Raw genomic sequence first — 10758 nt, 5'->3', positions numbered from 1 at the left:
GGGCAGGGGCATGAAACCGGCTTGGTCCACACCAGCACACGGGGCCGTCGACTGTGGGAGCCCAGCATCCAAAGCCGGGTCGCGATGTGTACACATCCACGAGCACAGGGCCAACCCCATCAGCAGGAAGGAGAGGACGAAGGGGGAGAGGAGAGGAAAACATACAATAATGCAAGTGTGAGAAAGACGTTCTAGAGGCTAAGGCTGGGAATGGGGGTGGCCCGTAAGGTGTAGGATTCCAATGACCGGGGTTACTTCCCTTTCAGGCATCGCTGTTAGTTTTCAGCATGCGGCAGAGCAGTGGTCCTCTAAGGGCGGGCACTTTCCCTATGACCTTCCCAGAGCTGCGCCTGCAGAGCCAAACCACCATCAGAGGAGGGAGCTAGAGAGAACCAGGGGCCGTTTCAAAGATCTGGGAAATTTCCAGGTGAGGAATTGAGGCTTCAGGAAAGGGAAGTGACGCCCAAGAGCCATAAGGCAGGTGAACAGCGGAGGGCCCTCGCTCCTCACGCCTTGCACAGACCCGCCCAGGATCTCTGCCGTCTTATGACCTCCACTCTGTAAGTCACCCCTGGGGTTCATCATGGAAATGCCACAGACTATGGGGACATGAAAGCTCGGCCACTGTCCCCTCCAGAACGTTTGCTCTGCCCGTGAGTCAGTGCAGGAAATAGTTCTCACTTCGTTTATTTGTGCACCAATTTTGAATCAGGCGGCACTACATAAATTCTCCTGAAAAATGATGCAATTAAGCCTGGACCATTTGAGGAAGGACAACAACATGTGGCTGTAATTACAACGGCAAAACATCTCGGTAACACGCTGACTTATTAGCACAGTAATTACTGCTGGTGCAACGCACGCTGAATAGTTCATAAAACCAATAAAGCAACGTAAAATCCTGAAAAAGAGTCATAATTTTCAACTGAGCAATCTTTGGATATTTTGCCTGTAGCATCAACCATTTGGACCGAATTGTTTCAGCCACTTCATATTCAGAGAGCTCTGCCTCCCGCTGGAGCGCAGATTACTGGAAAGGTCTTCAACTTCTGGCAAAATGCAGAATTAGTGTATAAAATCCAGAAAATTAGAGCAAAATGAACTCTGTTAGGGACAGAGTAGATGCTAAAGAGTGAGTGAGCATTCCCTGCACAGACTTGGGTTCTGGAGGAGGGTGGGCCCATAGCAGTCATTAGAAACCACAAAATGGGGGCCGGCCTGGTGTCGTGGTGGTTAAGTTCATGCACTCTGCTTTGGCAGCCTGGGGTTTGCAGGTTCAGATCCTGGGTGTGGACCTAGCACTGCTCATCAAGCCACACTGTGGAGGCGTCCCACATGAAATAGAGGATGTTGGCACAGATGTTAGCTCAGTGACAATCTTCCTCATACACACACACACAAAAACAAAGAAACCCCCACAAAATGTAAAACTATCAGTCCCATAATAGTGTATCCTAGAACAAGATGGAATCTTGAGTCATCATCTTTACTGATCCCATAGCTACAGACAGTAAGATTTTACCATTTTATTTTATAAATGAAATAACTTATTCCCAGAAAATTCCAATAAGTGGAATCACAGAAAATGACATCCTAAAAATGGGAAATTCCCATCCAATTCCATCTTTATTTAGTACATTCATTTATCTTAAAACACCTCCTCTGAGATTAGGCTCATGCCTTTTATCATCTTACCCAGAGGTAGAGATGTTTCTTCTGAAATACTGGATAAGAGAAGTCCAAGGATAAGCAACTTCCACTGGACTGTCTTTGGCTGGTTATCAACACTTTAACTGATATGTGACTCATATGCATGCAACAGCAAGTAATGCTTGTGTCCTGGGCACATGCTGAGAAAGGAGACCCAGTCAGCACAGAGCTGTGGCCTCTCTGAGGGGTCAACAGGAGTCAGTGTCACCTGGTCAATGAGGTGTGAACGTTCAGGCTTTGTCTTCTCTTATTTTGATCTCCACAGGCATCAAGAATCTGTGCAGACTCAAAGTCACAGGCTGGCCCCCCAGTGACTTCAGAGGGGAATCTTGTGTGACACAGAGTCCTAGCATATGGCCTAGGTGCATAGAGAGCAGGACTGGGGAGGGTGACGGGAACGGCTGGGCCATGAGTAACAATCCCGTGCACGGTCTGGGGGTCTTTGGGCTCGAGGACACAGCTGCAGGGGGGACTTCACTCTTAACTGTCATGGCCGCCAGGAAAAGCTGCATCTCAGAAAGGATGCGTCGTTTGCCTGGGGCCCCACAGATGGAGATGAGCTGAAGCAAGACAGGAACCCAGACAGTGAGCCCCGGAGCATTTGCCTCGAGGCTCCAGAGTAGGGTGTGTACCCTACAGCCTCCTCCTCAAAGGAGCAAGATGCTCTCTGGTTCTGACCCATTGGTGGGCACCAGGCTGCTATGGCAGGCTCTGCTCTGGTCGAGGGGGATTCAGATAATGGGTGGGCCTCAGCCTCAGCCTGGGGTTGACATCAGCGGTCAGTAGAGGAAAGGAGCCGGGGGCAAGAGGGACTGACAAATGGGTTCACTGACCAGGACTCAGAGACTCAAGAGTAGCTGACCCGTGTGTCTGCTCTGCGCCCTGCAGTCCCGTGGAGGCCTGTGGACGTCCACCGTGTGCTTCTGGCCCAGCCGCTGCTGGTGCCAAAAACAAACTCAGAGTCACGGGTCCAAATCTCGTCTTCGCCACTTGCTCTGGGAACCCCTTGGGCATTTCATGCTCATTCTCTGAGCCTCAGTTTCCTCATCCGGGAAATGGCAATGAGGAGATTCCGTGTGGTTACATCCCATGCTAAGCGAGAACACATTTGTGCAGCATGAGCAGGAGGGCGCGAACGATGACTGCGCCACTTTTTAGAGCTGTGACCTAGACCTGGAGACCTAACGTCTCTGCTCCTCAGTCTCCGCTTCCGTGGAATGAAAATCAAATGGAACCGACTCCCAGGGTTGTTGTGAAGATTACACACGTGGACCCTGCAAAACGCTTGCCACGCTCCACAACGCGCGCCAGGTGCACAGCAGCCACCGCTGTCGTTACTACTGCTGTTCCTAGCAGAGGGCCTGATTCTTCCCCTTCTCTTGCGCCCACTTTTCTCCATTAAACAAGAAAATAAAGTCGGTGTCTGATTTGATGTTGTGTTGGATTCATGTAAAACTTCTAGATGGATCGGTTTCTTTTTCTCAAGACCGTTGGGTCAGCCCTGCCTCACTCATCTTATGTCATTTGCACGTAGACTGCAAGGACCACATACTGGGCTTCGTGCATCGTTTGCAAAGAGAATAAAGTTACTCAAAGGGAGCTTGTGTGTTGGAATCCACATCCCAGCCCGGCCGCTAAGGTGATTCATGATCTCAAAAGTCCCTCACTTGCTCTGACTCACCTTGGGAAAAACAGTGTCTCTGCTTTGTGCTGCTCCTTAATCGCAGTGGAATGGCCTTTTAAACCAGCGACAGCGAAGCCTGAGTGTCCGTGCTGCCATACACCTGCTGAGTGACCTGCTGAGTTACTCAACCCTCTAATTCTCTGTGTCCTCTGGCAAATCGTTGGGCCTGTCGTCTGCTGCAAGAGGACACGGGAGGGCTAGGTGAGCTCAGGGAGTGGGGGTGCCAGCCGTGATCTCGGCTCGCGGAAGGGACTGTTGCTCCAGCCCGCTTGGATGCTCCTCCTTGCCCATCCACCATCCCAAACTCACGTGTGGGTACAAGGCACATGCCCAGGAAGCCTGCCTGTTTCCATTCACCGTTAAGCACCCCTTAGTCTCATGACAAGCCTTTGGGTGTGTGGTTGGGGCAGAGTGACACGTGATCCCTCTCTGGGCCTTCGTGTGTCCTTTCCGTGAGTCCCTGGGCCACTTATCCCACCAGCAATGACCTCATTCAGCCAAATACCTTCTAGCCAGTTTCTGGGTAGAAACCATGCAAGATAACATGAGATCCAAACCGAAAATCCTCAGTGAAGACGCCTCTGAATGCACCACCAGGACTGAGCCTCTCTCCATCTCTCACTGTGTCTTCGTCTCCTTCCTGCATCTCCAAATGCACTGTGTTCACAGGCCTGCCTCACCCTCGGAGCTGCGGGCTTTTTATTTTGTATCCCCAACATCTGTAGCTAAGCCCAGACCCAACACACAACACCTGCTTAATAAACATTCAATAGATAAATTAACACAAAACCCGTCCCGCCCCTCTTCCACTGTTGGCACAAACGTGTACCCTTGACATTACACAGATTCACCACGAGGATGTGGCCATCGTGATTCAGTTAGGGAATTATCGGAAGACAGATTTTATAACTCTTGCTGTAATTAATGTGACAAGAAGTAATGATTGACTTAGTAATGTAATCAAATCCGAATGTACTTGATTTGATCTGTCAAGTTGTTATTCAGATCCCTAATCCTTCTAGTCAGAGCTTTCAACACCTAATTATTTCTGAAAGCAATGCAGGCAGGCGAATTTGATGTCAGCCGTGGCTGGAAGAGACAACGCGCGGCTGGACCCTTGATCCGCTCTGGAAAGCTGGAGAGGGCGGGGAGACGTGCCCTCTGCCCCAGCGAGTGGAGAAACGCTCAGGCCTCTCGTGCTCCGCCCACGTTTGCGGTGCTTACTGAGCTGCAGGGTCATCAGCCCAGCTCTTCACGGCTACAGTGTTGTGTGCTAGTTCCATGTGATTTCAGATCCACTGGCTTACGACAAAAATGAATTGCTTGTGAGGGTGAAGTTGTTTCTATAAGTAAAGCTGTTTTCATATGAAGAAGCTGGATCGAGATGTCATCTTTTGACCTCTGTGGCTGTCGCACGCGCTCAGCCCAGCTGCTGAGGGACCCGCTTGGACTTACCAATGGGAACACACGGAGAAGAAACAACTACAGCGAGGGCCCTTCCAACCCTCTCTCTCTGCCGCTCTCGCGCTGGCAGCTGGGTATCAGCTCTCTGTTGGTCCGGCCGCCTCTCCTGAGAACCAGCTCTGGGAAAAGGTTCGCTTCAGCGAAGTGTGGACTTCGTTTCTGTCATGTCCCCCCTGCCTGGAACGACAGTGCAAGCGATCTGTCATTGGTTTGCAGCGTGCTATTGCTGTACTGGCTGATTAAGAGACAGCAATCGTGTGCCACTGGCTTGTCAAATTTATGGCAATTCCTGCAGGGAACCTGTGTTATGAAATTTGTCAGCAAAGATCATCTCAGACTCTGACATAATCTTTGCCTCTCAGACAAAACAAACAGTCTTCTGAGGCACAAACGTGATTCTTTAATGAATTTCACACAGCACCCTCTGAAGATGGAAAGACTTGTCTCAGAATCATTGCTTCTTTGGATAGTTTCTAAAAGTGCAAAGGGATCTCCGAGAGCCACTCCCTACTGAGCATTAACATATTCTGGGATGTTCACTTATATTAATTTTCTTCCTCACGGAAAACCTGCCTGATCATCCCCATCTTAAGACAAAGGACTAAGGTTCAGAACGTTAGGAAATAGAAACAAGATAACACACTTGGTCTCAGGACTAGATTCCGACCTGTGCGTCCACACTCTGCCCCAGGCTGAGCATCTGTATTTGTTTAAACACCTTGAGCTTGGCTAACTGCTCTTTTCTATTGAAGAACTTTTGAAATCAAGAGCCTGTATTTATAGAGATCCCCTCCAAAAAAGAACAATGTACTGTGATGACATCAGCATAAGCATCCATTCAACCTAGGCAACAAATACTGAGAATCCAGACATTTGTAAGGTACTGAAGATACACAAATGAAAACACAGCCTCTCCTCGTAAGAGTTCAGAGACTAAGGATTATGGCAGAGCATAATTGCTGCTCTGGTGGAAACGTGTGAAAGCAGCATGAGAAAAGGGTTTCAGGGGAAGCTCCTAGAGAAGGTGATGGTTGAAATGAGTCTTAAGGAAAAAGTTCGGACTTTTCCAGGAAGATAAGCAAACTGGGCATCACAAGCAGAAGGACCAGTATGTGCAAAGGCCCAGAGATATGAAAGTGCACAGAATAGCTGGACCACAGGGTAAAACCAGGCAAAAGACAATGCTAGAGAAGACAGATTAGAATTGCAAGATGAGGAGGAGAAACTACCCTCTCAAAGTTTCCTTCTACCCTTCATAAATTTTGCTAACTGAATATTTGACACCTGCTGTGACTTTTTAAATTTAATATGGCTAAAGTTTCTAGGCATGATTTATAACTAGAATTAAATTTTCCCCATGGTGTTAATTTCTGATACCAAGTCCTCAATTTGGTTAACTGTCTTTAGGATTACTTAAAAAGGATCCATTTTATTGGATGCAAATTATATCCCAATAAAGTTGACTACAAACAAAAAGGTATAGGAGTCAGCTTGAAGTGGTTTCCCCTGGTTGGATGGGGGACCACTGGCTCATCAAAAATGAGTAACTGAATGAAAAAGGAATCCATGAGTCCACAGTGATGCTAAGGAATAAATAAAATCAGTACATAATATGTAGTGATTTTGACGGGACTAAATGAAGTAATGCGTGTGAATCCTCTCGTGCTGTCCTCGTCTACATTGTCACTGTGCAACACATGTTAGCTAAACAAGGAATAAATAGATAAATTGAGGATTTCATTAGTGCTTCCCTGAAGCTAATGATGAAAAGATCAGTTCATTAACTTTCGCACACATTCCTTCTTCTCAAGCTCGTTTTCTGCTTTTGCAGGTGGGCTGCAACAAGGCACACACCCCTCTCTATCCTGGAGTTGACGTGAGTGTCATATCAGGCGTGTGTGGGTCTTCAGGTTTGCCCACAGTAGTGATCTTCAGAATCTTCCCACGTTCTTCTCCTTCCAAGCACGCTGTGGGTTTTCACTTCTGCACCACCTCATGTGGCTGCCTCTGACCAGGCAACGGGAGCAGACGTGATGTGTGTCACCCATAGACAGAGCATCAAGACCCAGCTGCTGATTCCCAGACCTCCCCCTGCCGTGGTGACGTGGGAGCACATGTCACGAGGGATCCCTGAGTGACTAGGATGAGCGGAGATCTGCTGTCAGCCTATCTGGGCCACGTCCCTTGAGTATGAAATAAACATTTGGTTTTGATCCACAGAGACTTGAGTGTTGCTCTTAATGCAGCTTCATCTCGTAGATCCTAATTGACACACGTGCTACCTTGCACAGGGCCCAACACAGAGTGGGTGATCAATCAGAGTCTAACGAGCTGAACTGATTTCCTAGCCCCACAAGGAAGACCTTAGGCTGAATTTGCCCATCTTTGAGTTAAAGCAAATTTGCGTCTCTTCCAACTGCCTTTTGTGATTGATGAGACAAATGCTTCTAATTTTCTTATCTCCGTTTTCTCTGCCTTCCTTGGGGAGAGAGGGAAATATTTCCTCCTAATTTTCTATATCCTGTTGAAAAGAGTATTTTGACTAATGACACCACACAGGAGAGACCTCTCGTTGACCGACAGCTTTGGCCTCTTCCAAGAAAAGCCGTGGAGGAGTTAGAGTTGAAAACTGGAACCTAAAACTTGCCCTTCCCGATGAAGGAAGGTGCCATTTCCTACTATCAAAAGCAGAAACAACTCATATTCATGCGAAGTTAATTCGTCAATAGTTTTCGTACGATAATTTTGCCTGTTAGAAGGATCCTACACAACGTACCGCTGGAACAGACACTGGCGTGGGAGCCGGTGTGCGGGAGGCTGCGTGAGCCCTGTCCTCACACCTCTCCACTTACGCCGGGTTGGTCCACTCCACAGACATCCCGGGCAGAGAAGAAGGGACTCCTGTGCGTGTCTCCTCCTTGGTGCCTCGCTCACCAACTTCCAGGTTTTTAGCAACAAAAGTCATTGGTAGAGCATTGGCTTCTGCTGTCCTCCAGCTTCTCTCTTGACCAATCTCGAGACCAAGCAGAGAGTTTACTTTCTGCGTGAGGCTACCAGAGACTGACAACATCCATCTCCTCTGGGCACAGCCTTTCTCTTCAGAATGAAAACCCCAGCACAGTCACTCCTTCCATTTCAGTAGCTTCTCTTTTCTTGCTAGCTGGCTCCCCACCCTCCCCTTCTTGACCTCTTCCTCTTCACAAGTAGGGCCAAAACCTCCCAATTCAAATATTCCATCCTATTCCATCCCAACTCATTATTCAATTCCAAGGTGGATGGCATGGCCCAAATTTTGTTGCTGAAAATAAGTCACCATGCCAGACGCCTCACAGCATCGAAGCCGACGCAGGATGGGAACTCAATTAATGTTCTTCCAGTGAGTGACTCACATAATCAAAGGACCAGAGTTGAAAATGTAAACGCCCTGAGGGTAGGAACAATGACTTGTTTGACTTCATCTTCCCAGCACTTAGCATCCTGTTTGCCACGTAGCAGGACCTAGGAACAGCTGCACGGTTAACAGCATGGGTTTGGGGTAATATTCTGGATTAAAGCTGTAGTTTTGCCACTTTCTGAGTGACACTGAAAAAACTACTTAGCCGTTTTAAGACTCAGTTTCCTTGTTGGCAAAATAAGACATGAGGATTAAGTGAGTAATGGGCACCAAGTACTCCTCACAGAGGAAGCTCTCAATAAAGGCTATCGCGGAGATTCACCTCAATAGCTTGGTCTCCTTGTTAATATGGTCTAAGCTCCTAACATTGCTGTGGCTGTGCACCTGCAGCTGGCAATTTAGATATTAATGGGACCCATGGTGTCAGATCCTTAATCATATGCAGCTTGCATGCGACTCCCCTCTCCATCAACCTGGTGAATTCATTTAAGAAATTATGCCTATCATACAAAAGAAGGCCAGACATCCGGAGGTTTCTATTTTGAAACCATAGCCTGGAGAATGGGGTGAGGGACGTGTGTCAGGAACCCGTCACACCTGATTGCCTCAAGCGAGCAGGTGTGCCAGAACTGTCGGCAAAAGTGGTTTCAGCATTTACAAGGAAGAAAAATAAGTCACCGCATCCCCCAGGAAGATTCAGAGTCATCATTAGTGGTATGAATAATTTATCAGCAGCCCTTAAACCCAAGCACGACACTGTTGTCTGCTCAGAGCACAGAGGCTGCTCAACAACAACGTTAGATCCCCCAGAACAAAACCATCGTTTTCACCCGTGAACTTGCCTTTTCTGAAAATTACAGACGTATTAAGGCGCCAGTTGAGCCAAAGAACACAGAATAGACTTTTATTAAAAAAAATAAAATAAGGGAAAAGAATCCAAAACAAATTATCTAATACCTTTTAAAGGATCATTTGCTTTCCCTTGTTGTCTGTCAATCACCGGACGTGCTTGGACGTGCTTCCCCGCACAGCACTGTGTTTCTGGATCTGATGAGGGACTTACAGCCACGCAGCTGGGGGCGAGTTCAGAACGACCGCGGTTTCTAGTCTTCTGATGTGCCAGCTCCAGAGTTAGCTGTCGTGGCCAAAAGTGAGAAGCGTGAGTGTTCAGGCATCGAGCTGGCTTCTTGGAAGACCAGTTAAAGTGGCGAGTGTTGACGTGCCAGCGTGAAAACCAGAGGCAGACCTGCAGGCAGAGCCGAGCTGGGCTGTTCCTTCAGGATTATTTTTCACGCGTTTGAAACAGAAACTTTTCAGAAGGCTGGAATCGTTCCTTTAAGTCACTTGACCTCTTAGACACAAAACTCTTTTTTTCCCCTTCGAGGAAAGCGTGGGTGGGAGCGCGTAGAAAGACACTGGAAAAGTCAGAGGAGGCCTCACGTGCCGTGGTCCAGAGCGAGCCCCGCGGAGGAGCGAGCCTGGCCTGCAGGCAGCCTGTCCAGCTGCTTGCTCACCCCCTCGGCTGCCCTTCCTCACAGATGTCACCAATTTTGTGCGATAGCAACTCCCAGCTCCCCAAACAGATTCCAAGTGAGAAAATGGGAAATGTTCCTGGTTGCTATTTGATGCACGTTCTGAAGCAGGAAGAAATGTGGGCAGCGAGGAGTTCCTGGCCTGGGTTAGAGGTTCTGTGGTAATTAAGCAGCAATGACAATGACAATGACAAGGAAGACCCCCAATAACTTATTTGGACCCCAAAGAGTGGGTTAAAAATGCACGTGGATCATGTGGCTCCTTCAGACTGTCTCAGGGAAACACACTCTGCTTTCTTATTATAAAAGCTTCCTCTCCCCATGACGTCATCGCTGGACGTCACTGGTGCCCTCGAAGTTGTGCGCGTATTTGTCAAGAGGGACCCACGTTTGACCGGGCGCCGTGATGGGAATAACTCCCAGCCTGACCTCCTGTGCTCAAAACATCCCAACTTCTAACTATATTTCTAGGAGGCGCTATGATGCTTTTCAAAGAGGAATAGACAATCCCACGAGAAATACTTCTTCTGAGTACTCACTGCCATCAGCATATCCTGGGGTCCCTCCGAATTCTTTGGATTAGGATGTAACACGAAGGTCCTTTAGAGATGGCTGAAATTGTCCTTGAGTATTAAAGAATGGAGGGCCTGAGTTTGTTTCTTCCTTTTAAATAGTTTTATTAAGATATAATCCACATACGGTAAGATTCAACTTTTTAGAGTGTATAATTCCCTGAATTTTAGTATATTCACAGTTATATCCCAAAAAGAAACCCAGACACAGTGGCAGATACAACTCATTCCTGAGCCACTTCCATGCCCGACACACACAGCCCCAGACAGGTACCGACCTGGTTTCTTGCCCCTGTTCTGGACACGGCGCACAAACGGACTCACAGAAGATGTGGCTTTGGAGACTGACTTGAGTCTGAGTTTTAAAACTTTAACGTCACCAGACGAGAATCCAAGAGTTCT

General features: G+C 48.0%; 1 long non-coding RNA gene across 1 annotated transcript; it reads right to left on the bottom strand.

Moving 5' to 3' along the window:
* Positions 1 to 1600: 1600 nt before the first annotated feature.
* Positions 1601 to 9778, bottom strand: LOC139079123 (uncharacterized). Its single transcript, XR_011532450.1, has 2 exons — positions 9210 to 9778; positions 1601 to 5035 (listed from the first exon to the last, which is right to left on the bottom strand). It is a non-coding gene; the product is annotated as an uncharacterized lncRNA (long non-coding RNA).
* Positions 9779 to 10758: the final 980 nt, after the last annotated feature.

The sequence above is a fragment of the Equus przewalskii genome, chromosome 24 (assembly GCF_037783145.1).
Source record: "Equus przewalskii isolate Varuska chromosome 24, EquPr2, whole genome shotgun sequence".
Lineage (NCBI taxonomy): Eukaryota > Metazoa > Chordata > Mammalia > Perissodactyla > Equidae > Equus > Equus przewalskii.
This window is presented reverse-complemented; position numbering and strand designations above follow the sequence as displayed.